This window comes from Chiloscyllium plagiosum, unplaced genomic scaffold, assembly GCF_037043375.1.
Source record: "Chiloscyllium plagiosum isolate Xiang-an unplaced genomic scaffold, Cpla_swu_hap1 HiC_scaffold_40, whole genome shotgun sequence".
Taxonomy (NCBI): Eukaryota; Metazoa; Chordata; class Chondrichthyes; order Orectolobiformes; family Hemiscylliidae; genus Chiloscyllium; species Chiloscyllium plagiosum.
Window position 1 is genome coordinate 32573878 of NW_028270178.1, and position 27481 is coordinate 32601358.

A 27481-nucleotide genomic window follows, 5' to 3' on the forward strand; every position below is an offset into this window, starting at 1 on the left:
CTGCCCGTGTGCACTGTAGTTTGTTGGGTCTGTCAGGATGCGGGGTGAGCTGAGGCTCAGACCAGGTGATTATGTTGTAGGACTGTGCACGGAGCTATGTTAAACAGAAACACGCTGATGCATTTTCAATCCATGCAACGTTTAATATTTAAGCAATTTACAGAACTCGCGGCCTGGTCATCAGGACTCTGCTACAAACATTAAAAGACCATTTACATCAATAGACATTCCTGCTCAGGTTCAGCAAGAAATAACCAAGTGGTCAATTTCTTCAAGTCTCTTCAAACAGAAAACCAATCGCGTGTTGTTTGTTACTCCTTCCTTACTGCCCGGTTGACCCACTATCATTCACTTTGCCTGGTGGAACTGATCCCCCACCACGTTAGCATCCATTCACTGTGGCTGCAAAAGCATTAAACAAAAACAAATGGGTGGTTAGGGTGATTGGAAAACACAACAACAGTTGAACCATCCTTTATTGGAAGGAACCTCAACCAATCTTCCCAAATCGCTCGGTTGTTTGCATGTCCCGAAGCGATGCAGTGTTGCGTCTGATTTTACACAAAGTGCCCGTAGGAGAACAGTTCAAAGCATCAAAAGGCAGGTTGAGAAAGCTCTGTCCCCTCCTGCTGCTGATTCTGATCCTGGGCTTTATCAATAAAGGCAGAGGGGAGAGAAGCAAAGATGTGATGTCAAACTTGTACATGACTGGCTTAGACCTCACGGAGGAGACCGTTCTGGGCTTCGTATTTGCAGAAGGTTGTGAATTTGTTGGACAGAGTGCAGGAGAGATTCACACAAATGGACGAGAAACTCCAGTGAAGAGGATAGATGGGAGGTGCTCGGGTAATCCTTGCAGAGGAGAAGTGTACCAGGAGGTCTGATAGAATTTACAAAGATCATTCGGGGTCTGTAAATAATTGGGGACAAACATATCCCATTCATAAAAGGATTGAGAACATCGAGTAGTTAGGGTCTGAGTTATGCAGGTACAATTGCATCATTTAAGAGGATATGAGATGAATATTTAAACAGATATAATGCGAGGGTTTCTGGGGGATAGGTGGCACCAAGTCCTGATGCTCATTTCGCCAGCTGGTGTAGACAGGATGGGCCAATGGCTTCTTGCTACAACACAACATTCCTGGGATTATGATAAACCATGGATAAAACTTCAATGGGAGTGTTGTCTCCGGTTCTGGGCACTGGGACGGGATGCGAGAGGATGCAGAATACATGGACAAGGATGGATAAATGTTGAGGGATGAGAACCTACACTGACATGGTGGGATTGGGGAAGCTGGTCTTGGTCTCATTGCAGAAGGGAAGATGGAGTGGAGATTGGATTGAGGGATTCACCATCAGGAGGGATCTGGACATGGTCGAGACGGAGAAACCTCCTGTTCATGAGAGGATATAAAATCACAGGGACAAATTACAAAGTGATTGGGGAAAGGTGCAAATGGAGACATAAGAGAAAAACGTGAGTGATTAGGGTCTGGAAGGTGCGACCAGACAGCGTGGGGGACACAGTGTGATACAGAGACAGCAACTGTACACAGTGACTCCCAGTGTGATACAGAGACAGGAACTGTACACAGTGTCTCCCAGTGTGATACAGAGACCGGAACTGTACACAGTGACTCCCAGTGTGATACAGAGACAGGAACGGTACACAGTGACTCCCAGTGTGATACAGAGACAGGAACTGTACACAGTGACTCCCAGTGTGATACAGAGACAGCAGCTGTACACAGTGACTCCCAGTGTGATACAGAGACCGGAACTGTACACGGTGACTCCCAGTGTGATACAGAGACCGGAACTGTACACAGTGACTCCCAGTGTGATACAGAGACCGGAACTGTACACAGTGACTCCCAGTGTGATACAGAGACAGGAACTGTACACAGTGACTCCCAGTGTGATACAGAGACAGGAACTGTACACAGTGACTCCCAGTGTGATACAGAGACCGGAACTGTACACAGTGTCTCCCAGTGTGATACAGAGACCGGAACTGTACACGGTGACTCCCAGTGTGATACAGAGACCAGAACTGTACACGGTGACTCCCAGTGTGATACAGAGACCAGAACTGTACACAGTGACTCCCAGTGTGATACAGAGACCGGAACTGTACACGGTGACTCCCAGTGTGATACAGAGACCGGAACTGTACACAGTGACTCGCAGTGTGATGCAGAGACTGGAATTGTACACAGTGACTCCCAGTGTGATACAGAGACAGGGGCTGTACACAGTGACTCCCAGTGTGATACAGAGACTGGAACTGTACACAGTGACTCCCAGTGTGATATAGAGACCGGAACTGTACACAGTGACTCCCAGTGTGATACAGAGACCGGAACTGTACACAGTGACTCCCAGTGTGATACAGAGACAGGAACTGTACACGGTGACTCCCAGTGTGATACAGAGACCGGAACTGTACACAGTGACTCGCAGTGTGATGCAGAGACTGGAATTGTACACAGTGACTCCCAGTGTGATACAGAGACAGGGGCTGTACACAGTGACTCCCAGTGTGATACAGAGACTGGAACTGTACACAGTGACTCCCAGTGTGATACAGAGACAGGGGCTGTACACAGTGACTCCCAGTGTGATACAGAGACAGGGGCTGTACACAGTGACTCCCAGTGTGATACAGAGACCGGAACTGTACACAGTGACACCCAGTGTGATACAGAGACCGGAACTGTACACGGTGACTCCCAGTGTGATACAGAGACCGGAACTGTACACAGTGACTCCCAGTGTGATACAGAGACTGGAACTGTACACGGTGACTCCCAGTGTGATACAGAGACCGGGACTGTACACAGTGACTCCCAGTGTGATACAGAGACAGGAACTGTACACGGTGTCTCCCAGTGTAATACAAGGACAGGAACTGTACACGGTGACTCCCAGTGTGATACAGAGACCGGGACTGTACACGGTGACTCCCAGTGTGATACAGAGACCGGAACTGTACACAGTGACTCCCAGTGTGATACAGAGACCGGAACTGTACACAGTGACTCCCAGTGTGATACAGAGACAGGAACTGTACACAGTGACTCCCAGTGTGATACAGAGACCGGAACTGTACACAGTGACTCCCAGTGTGATACAGAGACAGGAACTGTACACAGTGACTCCCAGTGTGATACAGAGACAGGAACTGTACACAGTGACTCCCAGTGTGATACAGAGACCGGAACTGTACACAGTGACTCCCAGTGTGATACAGAGACCGGAACTGTACACAGTGACTCCCACTGTGATACAGAGACCGGAACTGTACACAGTGACTCCCAGTGTGATACAGAGACAGGAACTGTACACAGTGACTCCCAGTGTGATACAGAGACAGGAACTGTACACAGTGACTCCCAGTGTGATACAGAGACAGGAACTGTACACGGTGACTCCCAGTGTGATACAGAGACAGGAACTGTACACAGTGACTCCCAGTGTGATACAGAGACCGGAACTGTACACGGTGACTCCCAGTGTGATACAGAGACCGGAACTGTACACAGTGACTCCCAGTGTGATACAGAGACCGGAACTGTACACAGTGACTCCCAGTGTGATACAGAGACCGGAACTGTACACAGTGACTCCCAGTGTGATACAGAGACAGGAACTGTACACAGTGACTCCCAGTGTGATACAGAGACTGGAACTGTACACGGTGTCTCCCAGTGTGATACAGAGACCGGAACTGTACACAGTGACTCCCAGTGTGATACAGAGACAGGAACTGTACACGGTGACTCCCAGTGTAATACAGAGACAGTAACTGTACACGGTGTCTCCCAGTGTGATACAGAGACCGGAACTGTACACAGTGACTCCCAGTGTGATACAGAGACAGGAACTGTACACGGTGACTCCCAGTGTGATACAGAGACCGGAACTGTACACAGTGACTCCCAGTGTAATACAGGGACAGGAACTGTACACGGTGACTCCCAGTGTGATACAGAGACAGGAATTGTACACGGTGACTCCCAGTGTGATACAGAGACCGGAACTGTACACAGTGACTCCCAGTGTGATACAGAGACCGGAACTGTACACAGTGACTCCCAGTGTGATACAGAGACCGGGACTGTACACGGTGACTCCCAGTGTGATACAGAGACCGGAACTGTACACGGTGACTCCCAGTATGATACAGAGACTGGAACTGTACACAGTGACTCCCAGTGTGATACAGAGACAGGAACTGTACACGGTGACTCCCAGTGTGATACAGAGACAGGAACTGTACAAAGTGACTCCCAGTGTGATACAGAGACTGGAACTGTACACGGTGAGTCCCAGTGTGATACAGAGACTGGAACAGGACACAGTGACTCCCAGTGTGATACAGAGACTGGAACAGTACACGGTGACTCCCAGTGTGATACAGAGACAGGAACAGTACACGGTGACTCCCAGTGTGATACAGAGACAGGAACTGTACAAAGTGACTCCCAGTGTGATACAGAGACTGGAACTGTACACGGTGAGTCCCAGTGTGATACAGAGACTGGAACAGGACACAGTGACTCCCAGTGTGATACAGAGACTGGAACAGTACACGGTGACTCCCAGTGTGATACAGAGACTGGAACAGTACACGGTGACTCCCAGTGTGATACAGAGACAGGAACTGTACACAGGGACTCCCAGTGTGATACAGAGACAGGAACTGTACACAGTGACTCCCAGTGTGATACAGAGACAGGAACTGTACACGGTGACTCCCAGTGTGATACAGAGACTGGAACAGTACACGGTGACTCCCAGTGTGATACAGAGACTGGAACAGTACACGGTGACTCCCAGTGTGATACAGAGACAGGAACTGTACACGGTGACTCCCAGTGTGATACAGAAACAGGAACTGTACACAGTGACTCCCAGTGTGATACAGAGACAGGAACTGTACACGGTGACTCCCAGTGTGATACAGAGACAGGAACTGTACACGGTGACTCCCAGTGTGATACAGAGACAGGAACTGTACACAGTGACTCCCAGTGTGATACAGAGACAGGAACTGTACACAGTGTCTCCCAGTGTGATACAGAGAAAGGAACTGTACACGGTGACTCCCAGTGTGATACAGAGACCGGAACTGTACACGGTGACTCCCAGTGTGATACAGAGACCGGGACTGTACACAGTGACTCCCAGTGTGATACAGAGACCGGAACTGTACACAGTGACTCCCAGTGGGATACAGAGACAGGAACTGTACACGGTGACTCCCAGTGTGATACAGAGACAGGAACTGTACACAGTGACTCCCAGTGTGATACAGAGACAGGAACTGTACACGGTGACTCCCAGTGTGATACAGAGACAGGAACTGTACACAGTGACTCCCAGTGTGATACAGAGACCGGAACTGTACACAGTGACTCCCAGTGTGATACAGAGACTGGAACTCTACACGGTGACTCCCACTGTGATACAGAGACCGGAACTGTACACAGTGACTCCCAGTGTGATACAGAGACAGGAACTGTACACAGTGACTCCCAGTGTGATACAGAGACAGGAACTGTACACAGTGACTCCCAGTGTGATACAGAGACCGGAACTGTACACGGTGACTCCCAGTGTGATACAGAGACAGGAACTGTACACAGTGACTCCCAGTGTGATACAGAGACAGGAACTGTACACAGTGACTCCCAGTGTGATACAGAGACAGGAACTGTACACAGTGACTCCCAGTGTGATACAGAGACTGGAACAGTACACGGTGACTCCCAGTGTGATACAGAGACAGGAACTGTACACAGTGACTCCCAGTGTGATACAGAGACAGGAACTGTACACAGTGACTCCCAGTGTGATACAGAGACCGGAACTGTACACAGTGACTCCCAGTGTGATACAAAGACCGGAACTGGACATGGTGACTCCCAGTGTGATACAGAGACCGGAACTGTACACAGTGACTCCCAGTGTGATACAGAGACAGGAACTGTACACAGTGACTCCCAGTGTGATACAGAGACAGGAACTGTACACGGTTCCTCCCAGTGTGACACAGAGACAGGAACTGTACACAGTGACTCCCAGTGTGATACAGAGACCGGAACTGTACACGGTGACTCCCAGTGTGATACAGAGACAGGAACTGTACACAGTGACTCCCAGTGTGATACAGAGACAGGAACTGTACACAGTGACTCCCAGTGTGATACAGAGACAGGAACTGTACACAGTGACTCCCAGTGTGATACAGAGACAGGAACTGTACACAGTGACTCCCAGTGTGATACAGAGACCGGAACTGTACACAGTGACTCCCAGTGTGATACAGAGACAGGAACTGTACACAGTGACTCCCAGTGTGATACAGAGACAGGGACTGTACACAGTGACTCCCAGTGTGATACAGAGACCGGAACTGTACACAGTGACTCCCAGTGTGATACAGAGACAGTCACTGTATACAGTGACTCCCAGTGTGATACTGAGACCGGAACTGTACACGGTGACTCCCAGTGTGATACAGAGACAGGGGCTGTACACAGTGACTCCCAGTGTGATACAGAGACTGGAACTGTACACGGTGACTCCCAGTGTGATACAGAGACAGGGGCTGTACACAGTGACTCCCAGTGTGATACAGAGACCGGAACTGTACACAGTGACTCCCAGTGTGATACAGAGACAGGAACTGTACACAGTGACTCCCAGTGTGATACAGAGACTGGAACTGTACACGGTGACTCCCAGTGAGATACAGAGACTGGAACTGTACACAGTGACTCCCAGTGTGATACAGAGACTGGAACTGTACACGGTGACTCCCAGTGTGATACAGAGACTGGAACTGTACACGGTGACTCCCAGTGAGATACAGAGACTGGAACTGTACACGGTGACTCCCAGTGAGATACAGAGACTGGAACTGTACACAGTGACTCCCAGTGTGATACAGAGACTGGAACTGTACATGGTGACTCCCAGTGAGATACAGAGACTGGAACTGTACACGGTGACTCCCAGTGAGATACAGAGACTGGAACTGTACACAGTGACTCCCAGTGTGATACAGAGACTGGAACTGTACACGGTGACTCCCAGTGTGATACAGAGACTGGAACTGTACACGGTGACTCCCAGTGAGATACAGAGACTGGAACTGTACACAGTGACTCCCAGTGTGATACAGAGACCGGAACTGTACACAGTGACTCCCAGTGTGATACAGAGACAGGAACTGTACACGGTGACTCCCAGTGTGATACAGAGACAGGAACTGTACACGGTGACTCCCAGTGTGATACAGAGACCGGAACTGTACACAGTGACTCCCAGTGTGATACAGAGACTGGAACTGTACACGGTGACTCCCAGTGTGATAAAGAGACTGGAACTGTTTACAGTGACTCCCAGTGTGATACAGAGACCGGAACTGTACACGGTGACTCCCAGTGTGATACAGAGACAGGAACTGTACACAGTGACTCCCAGTGTGATACAGAGACAGGAACTGTACACAGTGACTCCCAGTGTGATACAGAGACAGGAACTGTACACAGTGACTCCCAGTGTGATACAGAGACAGGAACTGTACACAGTGACTCCCAGTTTGATACAGAGACAGGAACTGTACACAGTGACTCCCAGTGTGATACAGAGACCGGAACTGTACACAGTGACTCCCAGTGTGATACAGAGACCGGAACTGTACACAGTGACTCCCAGTGTGATACAGAGACAGGAACTGTACACAGTGACTCCCAGTGTGATACAGAGACAGGAACTGTACACAGTGACTCCCAGTGTGATACAGAGACAGGAACTGTACACAGTGACTCCCAGTGTGATACAGAGACAGGAACTGTACACAGTGACTCCCAGTGTGATACAGAGACAGGAACTGTACACGGTTCCTCCCAGTGTGACACAGAGACAGGAACTGTACACAGTGACTCCCAGTGTGATACAGAGACCGGAACTGTACACGGTGACTCCCAGTGTGATACAGAGACAGGAACTGTACACAGTGACTCCCAGTGTAATACAGAGACCGGAACTATACACGGTGACTCCCAGTGTGATACAGAGACAGGAACTGTACACAGTGACTCCCAGTGTGATACAGAGACAGGAACTGTACACAGTGACTCCCAGTGTGATACAGAGACAGGAACTGTACACAGTGACTCCCAGTGTGATACAGAGACAGGAACTGTACACAGGGACTCCCAGTGTGATACAGAGACCGGAACTGTACACAGTGACTCCCAGTGTGATACAGAGACAGGAACTGTACACAGTGACTCCCAGTGTGATACAGAGACTGGAACTGTAGACAGTGACTCCCAGTGTGATACAGAGCCCGGGACTGTACACAGTGACTCCCAGTGTGATACAGAGCCCGTGACTGTACACAGTGACTCCCAGTGTGATACAGAGACTGGAACAGTACACGGTGACTCCCAGTGCGATACAGAGACAGGAACTGTACACGGTGACTCCCAGTGTGATACAGAGACAGGAACTGTACACGGTGACTCCCAGTGTGATACAGAGACAGGAACTGTACACAGTCACTCCCAGTGTGATACAGAGCCCGGGACTGTACACAGTGACTCCCAGTGTGATACAGAGCCCGGGACTGTACACAGTGTCTCCCAGTGTGATACAGAGACCGGAACTGTACACAGTGACTCCCAGTGTGATACAGAGACAGGAACTGTACACGGTGACTCCCAGTGTGATACAGAGACAGGAACTGTACACGGTGACTCCCAGTGTGATACAGAGACAGGAACTGTACACAGTCACTCCCAGTGTGATACAGAGCCCGGGACTGTACACAGTGACTCCCAGTGTGATACAGAGCCCGGGACTGTACACAGTGTCTCCCAGTGTGATACAGAGACCGGAACTGTACACAGTGACTCCCAGTGTGATACAGAGACAGGAACTGTACACGGTGACTCCCAGTGTGATACAGAGACCGGAACTGTACACGGTGACTCCCAGTGTGATACAGAGACCGGGACTGTACACGGTGACTCCCAGTGTGATACAGAGACAGGAACTGTACACAGTGACTCCCAGTGTGATACAGAGACAGGAACTGTACACAGTGACTCCCAGTGTGATACAGAGACAGGAACTGTACACAGTGACTCCCAGTGTGATACAGAGACAGGAACTGTACACGGTGACTCCCAGTGTGATACAGAGACAGGAACTGTACACAGTGACTCCCAGTGTGATACAGAGACAGGAACTGTACACAGTGACTCCCAGTGTGATACAGAGACAGGAACTGTACACAATGACTCCCAGTGTGATACAGAGACCGGGACTGTACTCGGTGTCTCCCAGTGTGATACAGAGACTGGAACTGTACACGGTGTCTCCCAGTGTGATACAGAGACAGGAACTGTACACGGTGTCTCCCAGTGTGATACAAAGACAGGAACTGTACACAGTGACTCCCAGTGTGATACAGAGACCGGAGCTGTACACGGTGACTCCCAGTGTGATACAGAGACCGGGACTGTACACGGTGACTCCCATTGTGATACAGAGACCGGGACTGTACACGGTGACTCCCATTGTGATACAGAGACCGGGACTGTACACGGTGACTCCCATTGTGATACAGAGACCGGGACTGTACACGGTGACTCCCAGTGTGATACAGAGACAGGAACTGTACACGGTGACTCCCAGTGTGATACAGAGACCGGAGCTGTACACGGTGACTCCCAGTGTGATACAGAGACCGGGACTGTACACGGTGACTCCCATTGTGATACAGAGACCGGGACTGTACACGGTGACTCCCAGTGTGATACAGAGACAGGAACTGTACACAGTGACTCCCAGTGTGATATAGAGACCGGGACTGTACACAGTGACTCCCAGTGTGAGACAGAAACAGGAACTGTACACAGTGACTCCCAGTGTGATACAGAGGCAGGAACTGTGCACTGTGACTCCCAGTGTGATACAGAGGCAGGAACTGTACACAGTGACTCCCAGTGTGATACAGAGACAGGAACTGTACACAGTGACTCCCAGTGTGATACAGAGCCCGGGACTGTACACAGTGACTCCCAGTGTGATACAGAGACTGCAACTGTACACGGTGACTCCCAGTGTGATACAGAGACAGGAACTGTACACGGTGACTCCCAGTGTGATACAGAGACAGGAACTGTACACAGTGACTCCCAGTGTGATACAGAGACCGGGACTGTACACGGTGACTCCCATTGTGATACAGAGACAGGACCTGTACACGGTGACTCCCAGTGTGATACAGAGACCAGAACTGTACACAGTGACTCCCAGTGTGATACAGAGACCGGAACTGTACACAGTGACTCCCAGTGTGATACAGAGACAGGAACTGTACACAGTGACTCCCAGTGTGATACAGAGACAGGAACTGTACACAGTGACTCCCAGTGTGATACAGAAACAGGAACTGTACACAGTGACTCCCAGTGTGATACAGAGACAGGAACTGTACACAGTGACTCCCAGTGTGATACAGAGACCGGAACTGTACACGGTGACTCCCAGTGTGATACAGAGACTGGAACTGTACACAGTGACTCCCAGTGTGATACAGAGTCAGTACCTGTACACAGTGACTCCCAGTGTGATACAGAGACAGGAACTGTACACAGTGACTCCCAGTGTGATACAGAGACAGGACCTGTACACGGTGACTCCCAGTGTGATACAGAGACCGGGACTGTACACAGTGACTCCCAGTGTGATACAGAAACAGGAACTGTACACAGTGACTCCCAGTGTGATACAGAGACAGGAACTGTACACAGTGACTCCCAGTGTGATACAGAGACCGGAACTGTACACGGTGACTCCCAGTGTGATACAGAGACAGGAACTGTACACAGTGACTCCCAGTGCGATACAGAGACTGGAACTGTACACAGTGACTCCCAGTGTGATACAGAGACTGGAACTGTACACAGTGACTCCCAGTGTGATACAGAGACAGGAACTGTACACAGTGACTCCCAGTGTGATACAGAGACAGGACCTGTACACGGTGACTCCCAGTGTGATACAGAGACCGGGACTGTACACGGTGACTCCCAGTGTGATACAGAGACAGGAACTGTACACAGTGTCTCCCAGTGTGATACAGAGACAGGAACTGTACACAGTGACTCCCAGTGTGATACAGAGACAGGAACTGTACACGGTGACTCCCAGTGTGATACAGAGACAGGACCTGTACACGGTGACTCCCAGTGTGATACAGAGACAGGAACTGTACACGGTGACTCCCAGTGTGATACAGAGACAGGACCTGTACACGGTGACTCCCAGTGTGATACAGAGACAGGAACTGTACACGGTGACTCCCAGTGTGATACAGAGACCAGAGCTGTACACGGTGACTCCCAGTGTGATACAGAGACCGGAACTGTACACGGTGACTCCCAGTGTGATACAGAGACTGGAACTGTACACAGTGACTCCCAGTGTGATACAGAGACAGGAACTGTACACAGTGACTCCCAGTGTGATACAGAGACAGGAACTGTACACAGTGACTCCCAGTGTGATACAGAGACAGGAACTGTACACGGTGACTCCCAGTGAGATACAGAGACTGGAACTGTACACGGTGACTCCCAGTGTGATACAGTGACCGGAACTGTACACGGTGACTCCCAGTGTGATACAGAGACCGGAACTGTGCACAACTGTGTAAGACTTGTTATAAAGTCCTATGCAAGTTTAAGAAAAATGTTTGGGGTTTTGTATTCTATGATGTGCATATGGAATCGATCCCAGGGCTCATTAACCCCGTTTGTTACTTTGCGAAATCTGTCTGGCCACAGTGATGTCTCTGTATTGTATTTGTTGTGGCCAGTGTTGACTGAAACGACCCTATGAGAGAGTGGGTACTGCATGTTCCTGTTTCCTGCCTCTTGCTGCCAAGCCTGTCTACCTGGAGATGCCCTCTTACCGATACAGAGTTGAGGTTGCAGCACCGGAACAGGTTCTTGCCGATGATCATGGCACATGCGATGGCGATCACCAACTCTGCCACGGTGAACAATTGTAACAGGATCACGAAGCTGACTGATGTCAACTGTGGATGAAACACGATCACATTTAGCCCGGGTCTGCTCATGATGCTCCCGCCACACAGGGAGTCGGGAGAGTGGGGCTGGGAAAGCACAGCAGGTCAGGCAGCATCTGAGGAGCAGGAGAGTCAACGTTTCGGACATAAATAAGCCCTTCATCAGGAATGAGGCTTGTGGGCAGGGGAGGGGGCAACTGAGAGATAAATGGGAGGGGGTGGAGCTGTGGGGAAGGTGAGAGGTGAATGAAGGTGAGGGAGAAGGTGATAGGTCGGAGAGGAGGGTGGAGCAGACAGATGGGGAAGAAGATGGACAGGTCAGGAGGGCGGTGCCGAGTTGGAGGGATGGGACTGGGATAATGAGGAAAGATGAGGTGTTCTTCCTCCAGGTGTCGGATGGTGAGGGAGCGGTGATGGAGGAGGCCCAGGACCTGCATGTCCTCGGCAGAGTGGGAGGGAGAGTTAAAGTGTTCAGCTATGGGGCAGTGGGGTTGATTGGTGCGGCTGCCCCGAGATGTTTTCTGAAACAATCTGCACATTGGTGTCCTGTCTCCTTGATGTAGAGGAGACCACTTCGGGTGCAGCGGACACAGTAGGTGACATTGGTGGAGGTGCAGGTAAATTTCTGTCAGATGTGGAAGGATCGTTTGGGGTCTTGGACAGAGGTGAGGGGAGTGGTGTAGGTGTAGATTTTACATTCCCTGCAGAGGCAGGGGAAGGTGCCCAGGAGGGGAGGGTGGGTTGGTGGGGGAATGTGGATCTGACAATGGAGTCAGGGTGGGAATGGTCTCTCAGAAATGCTGATACGGGTGGGGAGGGAAATTTATCTCTGGGGCCAGCGACCATTTGTAGGTGGTGGAACTGGCTCAGGATGATGTGATGTATATGGAGGTTGGTGGGGTGGAAGGTGAGGACCCGGGAGGGGGAGGGGGTCTGTCCTTATGCGTTGGGAGGGGTGGAGTGTGAGGTTGGAGGTGCGGGAAGTGGAGGAGATGCACTGGAGGGCATTATTGACCACGTGGGAGGGGAAATTGTGGTCTCAGAAGGAGGCCATCTGGTGTATTCTGTGGTGGAATTGGTTCTCCTGGGAGCAAATACGGCAGAGGCGGAGGAACTGGGAATATGGGAGAGCATTTTTGCAGGAGGCAGGGTGGGAGGAGGTGTTGTCCACATAGCTGTGGGAGTCTGTGGGCTGGAAGTAGATTCTGGCAGATCCTCTACATCAGGGAGACAGGACACTAACCTGCAGATCGTTTCAGAGAACATCTCGGGGACATGCCTGAACACTTAAACTCCCCCTCTGACGCCTGGAGGAAGAACCCCTCATCTTTCCACTTGGGACCCTCCAACCACACGGGATCAATGTGGATTTCACCAGTTTCCTCATTTCCGTGCTCCCACCTTATCCCAGTCCCATCCCTCCAACTCGGCACCGCCCTCCTGACCTGTCCATCTTCCTCCCCATCTATCCGCTCTACCCTCCTCTCTGACCCATCACCTTCTCCCCCACCTTCATCCACCTCTCACATTCCCAGCTACCCTACCCCCAGCTCCACCCCACCCCTCCCATTTATCTCTCAGTCCCCCCTCCTCGGCCCACAAGCCTCATTCCTGATGAAGAGCTTATTCCCGAAACGTCGATTCTCCTGCTCCTCGGATGCTGCCTGACCGGCTGTGCTTTCCCAGCACCACACTCTCGACTCTGACCTCCAGCATCTGCAGTTCCTCACTCTCACCAAGACACCGAAGGATGCTGGCGATGACCGGTGTAAAAATAAACATAGGACAGCAGCAATTCAAACTGTTGCAGGCCACCCTCCCCACACCGTCTCACTCCGCACTGTTCTCTGATCAACCCTCCTTCTCCCATGTACCTTCGGTGAAGTCCATGCTGTTAGCATGCATTGCCACGCAGTCTCTTAACTCTCACCATCCCCATTCTGCTAGGTTCCTGAAAGCATCTCATTGCCTGTCTCATCTGCTTCCCTGCAATGCCTTGCTTTCTCTCAATCCTGTCGGTGTCCTGCAAATGTTGTTTCGCCTTTTACTTGGCATCCCAACAAGAAGAAAAGGCAAATTACCTGTCAACAGTCCCCGCTCTCCCCTTTTCACGTTCCCTACCCATTAAAGCCGCCTGGGATGCCCTCGGTGGTCAATGCCCTGAATGGATCAGTCATCTCTGTCGACCAAGCCTGAAATGTATTCTGGGAGGGAGGATGCAGTGGAAGAGACAATGGAATGTATGAATGCAGCCAATAACCTAAATCATATGGCAGGCACATGCATGGGTCTAGATCAGAGTGGTGCTGGAAAAGCACCGCAGATCAGGCAGCATCCGAGGATGAAGAGTTTTTGCCCCAAACATCGATTTTCCTGCTCCTCAGATGCTGCCTGGTCTGCTGTGCTTTTCCAGCATCACGCTGGATTCCAGCATCTGCAGTCCTCACTTTTACCACATGGATGGGTCTACACTCCCCACCCACTTCTCAGCAATGAGTAAGGATTCTCCAGCTCATCCAGTTTATCCCACACAATATTCCGCTGCAGACAATCTCTGGCTCATCAAAACCACGAGGTCTGCTGGGTAAAGGTGAAAATAACCAGAATTCTTTTTAAAAAAAGGTTGCTTAATTAAGGAGTGGAGATCAAAATGAGTTCAGGACATCACTCCGGCCCTGGATTTCCTGCTTTAACTCCTCTCTTTGAAAGAAACAGGAGCATTGAACCAATCATGAGCATTAAATACAAAAGCAGGAGCAGTGAAGCAAGTCCAGAGGATGAGAATGCTCCCACTTCCCTTCTGTCTTCCGCATGCTCAATCCTCCAAGGATCATTCCCCCTTTTTTTTTTAAATTTGGTGTGAAATTATAACCCGAGGATGTTCTCCCTCCTGAATAATCCAAGGGCAAACGGTTTAGCTTCTCAGGGGGTGGACGCACCTGGCGTCCTGTCACCCAACTCAGGAGGCTGGGCTTGTCTGAATTCCTTTCCAGCTTCCAGAGATCCTGACTGCCTTAACGCCATCACTCCAGGAAAGTAATGCAGCCTCTGGCCCCAGTCCAATGGAAAAGTACGGATTAGAGTGGTGCTGGAAAAGCACAGCAGGTCAGGCAGCGTCTGAGGAGCAGGAAAATTGATGTTTCAGGCAAAAGCCCTTCATCAGGAATAGAGGCAGGAAGCCTCCAGGGTGGAGAGATAAATGAGAGGGGGGTGGGGCTGGGGGGAAGGTCGCTGAGAGTGCAATAGGTGGATGGAGGTGATAGGTCAGAGGGGAGGGTGGCGTGGATAGGTGGGAAGGGAGATTGGCAGGTAGGACAGGTCATGGGGACAGGGCTGAGCTGGAAGGTTGGAACTGGGGTAAGGTGGGGGGAGGGGAAATGAGGAAACTGGTGAAGTCCACATTGATGCCCTGGGGTTGAAGTGTTCCGAGGCTGAAGATGAGGCGTTCAGCCCAACCCTGGGAGCAAAGGGGGATGGCTGCTGGTCACTGAGCAGCAATCTCTGTACCATGGTTGGAGAGCTGAGCAGGCCAATCCAATTTCAGCCTGTGACATGATGCTGAGTGAATTCTCTAGGTGGGGATGGAGGGGGGGGGGGGAGGGTTAGACCTCAGGGAGACATACTGAGGTCAGGTAGACACTGACAGAGAATTTCTGCTGATCAAGGAATCTAAAATATGGCAGATAGAGGATAGAGAGAGAGAGGGCTGATCATTTAGGACTGCGATGAGGAGAAATGTCATCACTCAAAGGATTGTGAGCCGATGGAATTCTGTTGTACAGATCGGGTCTTTTTTGTTTAAATTTTGATTGTGGATTGTGGACAGGGAGTGCAGGGATCCCCTGTGGCCGTTCCCCCGCCCCCGGTATACCGTTTGTGGATACTGTTCAGGGGGTGCGACTTACCAGGTGGAAGCCAGGGCGTACAGGTCTCTGGCACAGAGTCCGTCCCTGTTGCTCAGAAGGGCAGGAGGGAGAGGAGCAGAGCATTCGTCACTGGGGACTCCATAGTGAGGAGGACAGATGGGAGGTTCTGTGGGAACGAGAGACACTCATGGTTGGCATGTTGCCTCCCAGGTGCCAGGATCCGTGATGTCTCGGATCATGTTTTCGGGATCCTTGACAGGGTGGGGGAGCAGCCCCCCTAGTCATGGTGCACATAGACACTAACGACATACGCAGGAAAAGGGATGGGGATGTAAGGCAGGAATTCAGGGAGCTAGGGTGGAAGATTAGAGCTAAAACAAACAGTTGTTATCTCTGGCTTGTTACCCGTGCCATGTGCTGGCGAGGCGAGGAACACAGAGAGAGAGAGGAGTCGGACACATGCCTACAGGGATGGTGCAGGAAGGGGGGTTTCGGATATCTGGGTAATTGGGGCTCATTCTGAGATAGGTGGGATCTCTACAAACAGGATGGTCTTCACCTGAACCATAGGGGTCCCAATATCCTGGGGAGGAGGTTTGCTCGTGCTCTTCAGGAGGGATTAAACTAATTCAGCAGGGGGGGTGGAGACCTGAATTGTAGCTCCAGTATCCAGGAGGTTGAGAGTCGTGAGGTCAGAAATGAGGTGTCAGGGTTGCAAGAGTTCACCAGCAGGCAGGAAGGTGATTTGAAGTGTGTCTACTTCAACACCAGGAGCATCCGGAATAAGGTGAGTGAACTTGCAACATGGGTTGGTATCTGGGACTTCGATGTTGTGGCCATTTCAGAGACACGGATAGAGCAGGAACAGGAATAGTTGTTGCAGATTCTGGGATTCAGATCTTTCAGTAAGAACAGAGAAGATGGTAAAAGAGGGGAAGACGTGGCATTGTTAGTCAAGAGCAGTATTACGGTGGCAGAAAGGACGTTCGATGAGGCCTGGTCTACTGAGGTAGTTCGGGCTGAGGTTAGAAACAGGAAGGGAGAGGTCACCCTGATGGGAGTTTTCTATAGCCCTCCGAATAGTTCCAGAGATGTAGAGGAAAGGATAGCAATAATAATTCTGGATAGGAGTGAAAGTTTGATTGATAAATTCTTAATCTCGCAAGTAATTAAGGGATACGGGGAGAGTGTGGATAAGTGGCTTTGAAATGCCCATCAGCCATGACTGAATGGTGGAGTGGACTCGATGGGCTGAATGGCCTTACTTCCACTCCTATGTCTTATGGTCTTATGGAAAGTAACAGGGTTGTTGTTATGGGGGACTTCAACTTTCCAAATATTGACTGGAAATGCTATAGTTTGAGTACTTTAAATGGGTCAGTGTTTGTCCAATGTGTGCAGGAGGGTTTTCTGACACAGTATGTAGACAGGCCACCAAGGGGTGAGGCCACGTTGAATTTGGTATTGGGTAATGAACCCAGCCAGGTGTCAGATTTGGAGGTAGGTGAGCACTTTGGTGATAGTGACCACAATTCGGTTAGGGATACTTTAGCAAGGGAAAGAGATAGGTATATACTGCAGGGCAAGAGTTATAGCTGGGGGAAAGGCAATTGTGATGTGATTGGGCAAGATTCAGGATGCATAGGATGGGGAAGGAAATTGTAGAAGATGGGCAAAATTGAAAAATGGAGCTTGTTCAAGGAACAGTTATTGCGTGTCCTTGATAAGTATGTACCTGTCAGGCAGTGGGGAAGTGTTTGAGTGCAGGAGCTGTGGTTTACTAAAGAAGTTGAATCTCTTGTCAAGGGGAAGAAGAAGGCTTATGTTAGGGTGAGACGTGAAGGCTCAGTTTGGGCGCTTGAGAGTTACAAGTTAGCCAGGAAAGACCTAAATAGGGAGAGCTAGGAAGAGTCAAGAGGGGACGTGAGAAGTCTTTGGCAGGTAGGATCAAGGAAAATCTTAAAGCTTTCTATCGGTGTGTCAGGAATAAAAGAACGACGAGAGCAAGATTAGGGCCAGTCAATGACATTAGTGGGAAATTGAGCGTGGAGTCTGAGGAGATAGGAGAGGCGGTAAATGAATATTTTTCTTCAGTATTCACACCTGAAAATGACCATGTTGTCGAGGAGAATACTGAGATACAGGCTCCTAGACTCGACAGGGTGGAGGGTCACAAGCAGGAGGTGTTAGCAATTCTGGAACGTGTGAACATAGAGAAATCCCCTGGGCCAGATGGGATTTGTCTGAGGATCCTCTGGGAAGCCAGGGAGGAGATTGCAGAGCCTTTGGCTTGGATCTTTATGTCATCATAGTCTACAGGAATAGTGTCAGAAGACTGGAGGATCGCAAATGTTGTCCCCTTCGCAAGAAGGGGAGTAGAGACAACCCTGGTAATTATGGAGCAGTGAGCCTTACTTCAGTTGTGGGTAAAGTATTGCAAAGGATGGTAAGAGATAGGATTTCTAATAATCGAGAAAGGAATAATTTGATTAGGGATAGTCAACCCGGTTTTGTGAAGGGTAGGTTGTGCCTCACAAATCTTATTGAGTTCTTTGAGAAGGTGACCAAACACGTGGATGAGGGTAAAGCTGTTGATGTGGTGTATATGGATTTCAGTAAGGTGTTTGATAAGGTTCCCCACAGTAGGCTATTGAGGGTGATTTAGCGTTTTGGATCAGACAGTGGCTAGCTAAAAGAAGACAGAGGGTGGTGGCTGATGGGAAATATCCATCCTGGAGCTCGGTTACTGGTGGTGCACCGCAAGGATCGGCTTTGGGGCAACTGCTGTTTGTCATTTTTGTAAATGACCTGAATGAGGGCGTAGAAGGATGCATTAGTAAATTTGTGGATGACACTAAGGTCGGTGGAGTTGTGGACAGTGTGGAAAGATGTTTCAGAGGGACATAGATAAGCTGCAGAGCTGGGTTGAGAGGTGGCAAATGGAGTTTAATGTGGAAAAGTGTGAGGTGATTCCCTTTGGAAGGAGCAACAGGAATACAGAGTACTGGGTGAAAGGTAAGATTCTTGGTAGTGTGGATGAGCAGAGAGATCTCGGTGTTCATATACACAGACCACTGAAAGTTGCCACCTAGGTTGATAGGGTTGTTAAGAAGGCATATGGTGTGTTAGCTTTTATTGGTATAGGGGTTGAGTTTTGGAGCCATGAGGTCATGCTGCAGCTGTACAAAACTCTGGTGCGGCCACGTTTGGTGTATTATGTACAGTTCTGGTTGCTGCATTATAGGAAGGATGTGGAAGCACTGGAAAGGGTTCAGAGGAGATTTACCAGGATGTTGCCTGGTATGGAGGGAAGGTCTTATAATGAAAGGCTGAGTGACTTGAGGCTGTTTTTGTTAGAGAGAATGAAGTTAAGAGGTGACTTAACAGAGACATATAAGATAATCAGAGGGTTAGATAGGGTGGGTAGTGAGAGCCTTTTTCTCGGATGGCGATGGCTAGCACAAGTGGACATAGCTTTAAATTGAGGGGTGATAGATACAGGACAGATATCGGGGTAGTTTCTTTACTCAGGGAGTAGTAGAGGTGTGTCACGCACTGTCTGCAACTGTAGTTGGCTCGCCAACTAGAACGGCATTTGAATGGTCATTGGATAAACGTATGGATGAGAGTGGAATAGTGTAGGTTAGATGGGCTTCAGATTGGTTTCACAGGTCGGTGCAACATTGAGGGCTGGAGGGCCTGGACTGCGCTGGAATGTTCTATGATTGGAATGGATTAAAGGATGGATTAAAGGCTGTTTTCAAATCCAAGGGCTGAGGAAGGAATCGCTGCACTCTTAAAAACATGGTACACAGTTATACAACATGGAAACAGACCCTTCGGCCCAACCAGTCCATGCTGACCATAATTCCCAAACTAAACTAGTCCCACCTGCCGTGCCTTGGTCCTTATCCCTCCAAACATTTCCTGTTCATGTATTTCCCTAAATGTTGTAACTGTGCCCACATCCATCACTTCCTCAGGAAGTTCAGCCCACGCACGAACCACTCTCTGTGTAAAACTAAAGTTGCCCCTCATGTCTTTTTTTTAAATCTTTTGCCTCTCACCTTAACAACATGTTCCCCAGTTTTGAAATCCCCCACCTTAGGGAAATGACACTGACCATTCACCTTATCTATACCTCTCGGTATTTTGTAAACTTCTATAAGGTCACCTCTCACGTGCAACACTCCAGTCAAACAAGTCCCAGCCTTTCCTATATAACTCAAACCCTCCATTCCCAGCAACACCCTGGTAAATCTCTACTTGAACCCCTCTCCAGTTTTAATAACACCCTTCCTATAGCAGGGGGTCCAGAACTGGACACAGTGCTCCAGAAAAAGGCCTGGAACTCATTGGGAGTTGTGTTTACACTGTTGCTTTGTGCGCTGTGGGGAAGGAGGGATGAGCTGGCTCAGCAGTGGGATGGATGTGCAGAACGAGTTCTGGCCAGCAACAGATTGCAACTTTTTTTTTTGCAAATGTGGACACCAGAGATCATCAGCCTGACAAAAAAGGTCTCGGAGTGAGTCCTCGGCAGCTGAACAGCCAGTGGGTCTGAACGATACAGGGACAACAGATCTCCAGATTGGAAGAGGGCAGGTTCTGTTTGAAACTGACTGCAGCACAATAACTTACACCTGGAATCGGTCCCATCATTTGCTATAAACCAGTCACTGTGAACCTGAATAATTATTGTGCAAATCCCGTGTGCCTTCAGCCAAATGTTGAAAGGACCTGGAAGGAAGGAGAATGGAAGATAGAACGCCCTGGGAAGAGACAGTGCACCTCATTAAACTCGGTGAACTGGTGCAATTGAACTGTGATTTCCCAATACTTCTTCCTCCACCCCTGCTGCCATTTTTGTTTTGCTTGTGTATGTGTTTGTAATAATTTTAAAAAGGGTGTTAGAGTTCACTGGCAGAGTTGTGTGTTGATAGTTCATAGCTGTTTACCTGTGGTTAGCATTTAAGTGGGTCTGTTTAAGTACGGGAACCTAGTCAGTGCTTTCTGTTAAACTGATACATCAGACAGGTAAATTAGGGACTTTGTTACTTCGATTAAATTATTAAGTTTGGCTACAAACCCAGAGAGAATCAGCATATTTTCCCAAGTGGCCCTGAACACTATCCCAGTAAATGCTCTGTTGTTAAATACATTTAAGACCAGGGTAACATATTTTTCGTCGCTTTGGGTTAAGGGCACTGGGCAGGCAAGTGGGGTTTAAGCCCATGATCCAGTGTATGATCGCTCTGAAGAGCAGCACAAGTTTGACTGGCTGACCCCTGCTCTATTTCTTCTCTTTTCCTCCTTATTTGTGACGCAAAGATATCTCCCAAACTGAAGAAGGAGATTCATTGAGGCACCCTCTGTGTCTCGGGAAAACTGGGATGGTGTTGTGATGGTATGAGCAGATGTTGGCCAGTCAAACCTGCCCTGCCCTTCAGAATGAACATACACTGCATCTTGGGCTTAAACTCCATTCCCATAGCGACCAAGGACTACACTGAGGAGCTTTGACAGTCAACCTTGCTCCAGTGTTCCCCAAACTCGATTCAAGGGTAGAGATGTCTAACATAACCGGAGGAACCTGGGGAGTGTAAAAGGGGTGTCTGATCATGGAAGGTATTTGCTCTTAGCATACTGGGTGACCATGGTAACAGACTTGCGGGGTTGAATGGCCTCCCCCTGTTCCCATCTTCCAAGCCTTCGAACCTAAGAACTAGGAGCAGGAGTAGGCCGTTCGGCCCATCGAGCCTGCTCCACCATTCTATCAGGTCGTGGCTGATCTCTTCATGAGCTCAGCCGCACTCTCACCGTATCCTTTAATCCCTTTATTTTTCCAAAAAAAAATCTACCTTAGCTTTAAAAACATTTACTGAAGTAGCATCAATTCCACAGATTCTCGATCCTCCGGGTGAAGAAGTTCCTTCTCAATTCCGTCTGAAATCTGCTCCCTCTAATCTCGAGGCTATACCCTCTTGTCCGGGTTTCACCCGCCAGTGCAAACAACCTCTCGACTTCTATCTCATCCATTCCCTTCATTATTTTATACGTTTCTATAAAATCCCTCCTCGTTATTCTGAATTCCAATGAATATAATCCCAGTCTCTCCTCACTGTGGACTTGTTGGGCTGAATGGCTTGTTTCCACACTGATCTAAAACCCATTATCTCCTTACGCGGCTCTTTGCCAGTTTTGTTCACTGATCACTCCTTAAATCTGCCCTGGGATGTTAGAGACACTATTTCATACTTTGGAACATTTCAATCTCATCGGGGTGATCCTGGGAGTTGAGACTTTCAAGAGAGGACTGGGGATTTGTTTGTTATACTCAGACCCCTTGGCATCATGGTAGCCCACAATCCCACCAACACACTGAAACAGCAGCTAATGAACTTGAAAGACCCTATACAGACAACAAGCAAAACTAATGTCGTTTACAAAATACCATGCAAGAATTGTAACAAACAGTACATTGGACAAACAGACAGAAAACTAGCCACCAGGATACATGAACATTAACTAGCCACAAAACGACACAGAGTCATAGAGATGTACAGCACGGAAACAGACCCTTCGGTCCAACTCATCCATGCTGACCCAGATATCCCAACCCAATCTAGTCCTACCTGCCAGCACCCGGCCCATATCCCTCCAAACCCTTCCTATTCATATACAAATCCAGATCTTTTCTGAACCCTTTCAAGTTTCACAACATCTTTCCGATAGGAGGGAGACCAGAATTGCTCGCAATATTCCAACAGTGGCCTAACCAATGTCCTGTACAGCTGCAACATGACCTCCCAACTCCTGTACTCAATACTCTGACCAATAAGGAAAGCATACCAAACACCTTCTTCACTATCCTATCTACCTGCGACTCCACTTTCAAGGAGCTATGAACCTGCACTCCAAGGTCTCTTTGTTCAGCAACACTCCCTAGGACCTTACCATTAAGTGTATAAGTCCTGCTATGACCCTCTCTCACTAGTATCCTTACATACAGATGAGGAAGGACACCACTTCAACTGGGTCAACACATCCATCCTCGGACAAGCCAAACAGAGACATGCACGAGAATTCCTAGAAGCATGGCATTCCAACCGGAACTCTATCTACAAACATATTGAGTTAGACCCCATCTACCACCCCCTGAGAAAAAGAGCCGGAAGTGACATCACCACTGGAAATGGCACCACCACAGGAAATGACATCACCAGCCCAAAGAAACTCAAACATATAAAAAGAAAGCAGGAATCATGTACACTGCTTTGCCTGAGGCCCACTGAAGATGTTACCTAGTAGGGTGACGAAACGTCTGGAAATGAACCTCCCAGCTCAACGAGCAAACCTACATCCAGAACCCAACCTGGGTTGCAAATCTTCTCAAAATTATCTGTTATAATCAAGCTGAAAAGTCCAAGCATACAAAATATCTTTTTATATTGCTGAGAAAGAGCCTCATTGGATCAAACATTTTGTCTTGTCCCCATCAGGACAGAATCGCAAGAATACCACATCTTAAAGGGAACACCAATTTATGCCCCGTGAGAAGAGGATTTTCCAATTGGTTGGCAAGTGAACTTTGATTGATCGAGGGGTTGTCATGGAGAATGATTGTTGTGGCTCCTTCCCTGGCAATACTTGGGAGTTTTTAATTAAAAATTCGTTATGGTACAATACTGTTGTACTTACCGGCCGGTGTGCTCCATGATATTGGTCATAATAAACCAGTGGATAATACAGGGACATGGAATATGCAATGATCCCCAGTCCGGCCATGACCGCACTCAAAACATTTGACGCAAACACAACCTTCACCTGCAAAACACACCCACGACAACATTAATGGGCGGCACAGTGGTTAGCACTGCTGCCTCACAGCGCCAGAGACCCGGGTTCAATTCCCACCTCAGGTGACTGTCTGTGTGGAGTTTGCACATTCTCCCCGTGTCTGCGTGGGTGTCCTCCGGGGGCTCCGGTTTCCTCCCACAGTCCAAAGATGTGCAGGTCAGGTGAATTGGCCATGCTAAATTGTCCGTAGTGTTAGGTGAAGGGGTAAATGTAGGGGAATGGGTCTGGGTGGGTTGCTCTTCGGAGGGTCGGTGTGGACTTGTTGGGCTGAAGGGCCGTTTCCACACTGTAAGTCATCTAAAAAAAAAGTTCTGATTCGGGAGGGTCTCCTGAGAGACGTCACACAAGAGTAGGAAGTGCCTCCTTTTTATAAGCAGCTTCTTGTGGGACCTAAAGTACTTGAGCAAAGTGGAGTTACAAAGTGGGGCAGGCTGAGTGGCTGCCGGTATCCTTCCATAAACAGCCACGTGGTAAGTGACTGCAGCATTTGTGAAAACGCTCTTGGGGCCAGAAGATGAGGCAGAACTCGAGTTCACTTGCTGATCTTTGCGAGACCTTGCTGTGCATTTACTACCATGAATAAATAAACTTAGAACATCAAACATTGCAGCGCAGTACAGGCCCTTCAACCCTCAACCCGTGGAACCAATCAGAAGCCCATTTAACCTACACTATTCCAATTTCATTCATATGACTATCCAATGACCATTTAAATGCCCTTAAATGTGGCAAGTCTACTACTGTTACAGGCAGTGCGTTCCACGCCCCTCCTACTCTCTGAGTTAAGAAACTACCTCTGACATCTGTCCTATATCTATCACCCCTCAAGTTAAAGCTACGTCCCCTCGTGCTAGCCACCACCATCTGAGGAAATAGGCTCTCACTGTCCACCCTATCTAACCCTCGGATTATCTTATATGTGTCAGTCGCTGTGAAGAACTTTGGGATGTCCTGAAATGATGATATGTTTTATATAAATACACATATTTGCTTCCAATCAGCACACAGCCTGTTGTCATTTTGATGCCATACTTGGTCAAATGTTGTCCTGATGTTAATGGCAGTCACTTTTACCTCTCCTCTTGTGTTCAGCTCTTTTCTCTAAACATATTAGCATACGTTTAAATTACTTACAGTGTGGAATCATTCCTGAAGAAGGGCTCATGCCCGAAACGTCGATTCTCCTGCTCCTTGGATGCTGCCTGACCTACTGCGCTTTTCCCGCAACACATTTTCAGCTACGTTTAAATTAGGAGCAGCAGTAAATCTCTCAGGCCCCTGAAACCTACAATGCCAGCCAAGATAAGTCACGATGATCTGTTTATTCCAGATTGCTGCCTACCCTCATAACCTGTCACACCGTTTACTTATCAACAAGCCATCTGCCGATGTCTTTGAAATGCTCAAGGACTCTGCTTCCACCATCTTTCACTCTCTGAGAGAGAAAAAAACAGATTTCTCCTCACCTCAGCTTCCTTTCCTCCCTTTTCCTGATTTCCACTTTTCTCTAGGATGTTACTTGGCACCTCCATGGTGAAGACTAATGGAAAATACCTGGTCATTACCTCTGCCACTTCACTTTCTCTTAATAATTCTCTCGACTGACTTTCTCTCAGACCAAAACTTACTATGTTCAATACTCTTTTCTTTGAAAAATCTTTAGAAACTCTTAATATCTGTTTTAATATTTATAGCTAACTTTCTAGCATTCGCAAATCTTTCCCTCAATAATTGTTTAGTTGTTCCTTGCTTTTTAAAAAATATTCTGTCCAGTCTTTTTACCTGCCACTCAGCTTTGTATAATTGAATGCTTTTTCTTTAATTTTGATACCATCTTTAACTTTTTTTCAGTTAACTACAAATGGTGTGTGTGTCCTTCCCTTGGAATTTGTATTGAGTTTTTTTTGAGTCAGCCTGCTCTGTATATTCCTCTTGAATATTTGCCACTGCATCTTTATTGACTGATCTCCAATCTAATTTGCCAACTCATTTTAACTATGATTCAGAGATGCCGGTGTTGGACTGGGGTGTACAAAGTTAAAAATCACACAACACCAGGTTATAGTACAACAGGATTAACTGGAAGCACACTAGCTTTCGGAGTGACGCTCCTTCATCAGGTGATAGATCATTTTAACTAGCTCTGCTCCTCTATCCTCATCATTGTCCTTATGTGTGTTTCAACTATTAGTCTTGGATCCAACTATTTGTTCCCTCAAACTGAAACCAAAATTCAATTGTATTATGATTACTATTGCCTAGAAGCACCTTCACTGTGAGTTTATTAATTAATCCTAACATATTACACACCATCAGGTACTGTTCAAAGGATCTATCCTGAAAATGCTCGAGTATGAACACCTTATCAAGGTTATATTTGCCCATCTGATTTTCCCAGTTTATATGTAGACTAAAATTCCAGTTTTATTTCTTTCACACTGTACCCTTCCCTGTAGTTACTGTTTGGCCTCCTGCATACCACTCCCACAAATGACTTTGTGCCTTGATCGTTTCTGATCGCTAACCGGACCACTTCTAAATCTAGATTTCCTCAGCTACACTAACGCTATCATTCATTGATAACGTAACCGTCCACTTTCTCCCAGATTGTTGGATCCATCAATACTCAGCTCCCAATCTATATCAATCTATATCTAGGGGCGGCACGGTGGCTCAGTGGTTAGCGCTGCTGCCTCACGGCGCCAGGGACCCAGGTTCGATCCCAGCCTCAGGGCAACTGACTGTGTGGAGTTTGCACATTCTCCCCGGGTCTGTGTGGGTTTCCTCCGGGTGCTCCAGTTTCCTCCCACAGTCCAAAGGTGTGCAGGTCAGGATGGATTGGCCGTGCTAAATTGCCCGTAGTGTTAGGTGCATTAGTCAGGGATGAGTGTAAGGGAATGGGTCTGGGTGGGTTGCTCTTCGGAGGGTCGGTGTGGACTTATTGGGCCGAAGGGCCTGTTTCCACACTGTAGGGAATCTAATCATCATACTGTAGTCTCTATCTGCTTGTGTTTAACCTATTGTTCAAAACAACCTGTTCTAAGAAGTTATGACACATCTCTGGAGCAGGTATGAACCCTGGGCCTCTCGGTCCACTGTGCCACAACAGGACCTTGTAATGGCTGTCAGATTGTATAAATACAAGTCAATGAGCAGACAGTATATGTTTGGTTTCAAACGCTTTTGCACTCAGATTCAAAGCTCTCGTTTTTGACCTTCCATTTTAGTTGTATTCTTTAACCTTACCTGTTGATTTCCTCTTGGGTTTGTTCTCTGTATCCCTTCCTGTTCCTAATGTCTGGATCGATGCTGTCATGGGCTCAGGAGCTGACAGCTCCGGGTAGAACCTGAACTAGGTATCCATGAGCACGTCTAGTTCATTCATGGGATGTGGCTAAACCGGCTGGGCCAGCATTTATTGCTGTCTCCTAGTTTCCACATTTGAAAAGGTGGTGGTGAGCTGCTTTCCTGAACCCCTACAATCCCTGTGCCATCCTCAGGGAGGGAATTCCGGGATTCTGACCCAGCGACGCTCAAGGAACCAGGATCTATTTGCAAGTCAGGACGGGGAGTGATTTGGAGGGGGGGAGCTTGCAGGGGGGTGTGCAGGGGGGGGGGGGGGGGGGTACCTGCT

General features: G+C 48.6%; 1 long non-coding RNA gene across 1 annotated transcript in view; it reads right to left on the reverse strand.

Annotated features, from left to right (window-relative positions):
* Positions 1–221: 221 nt before the first annotated feature.
* The window catches only part of LOC148138445 (uncharacterized), a 28525-nt gene continuing 1265 nt past the window's right edge, over positions 222–27481 (reverse strand). Inside the window, exons 2-4 of the long non-coding RNA XR_015753883.1 lie at positions 23689–23814; positions 12008–12133; positions 222–402 (exon numbers count right to left, since the gene is read on the reverse strand). This is a non-coding gene — a long non-coding RNA (uncharacterized LOC148138445). The remainder of the gene's footprint in view (positions 403–12007; positions 12134–23688; positions 23815–27481) is intronic.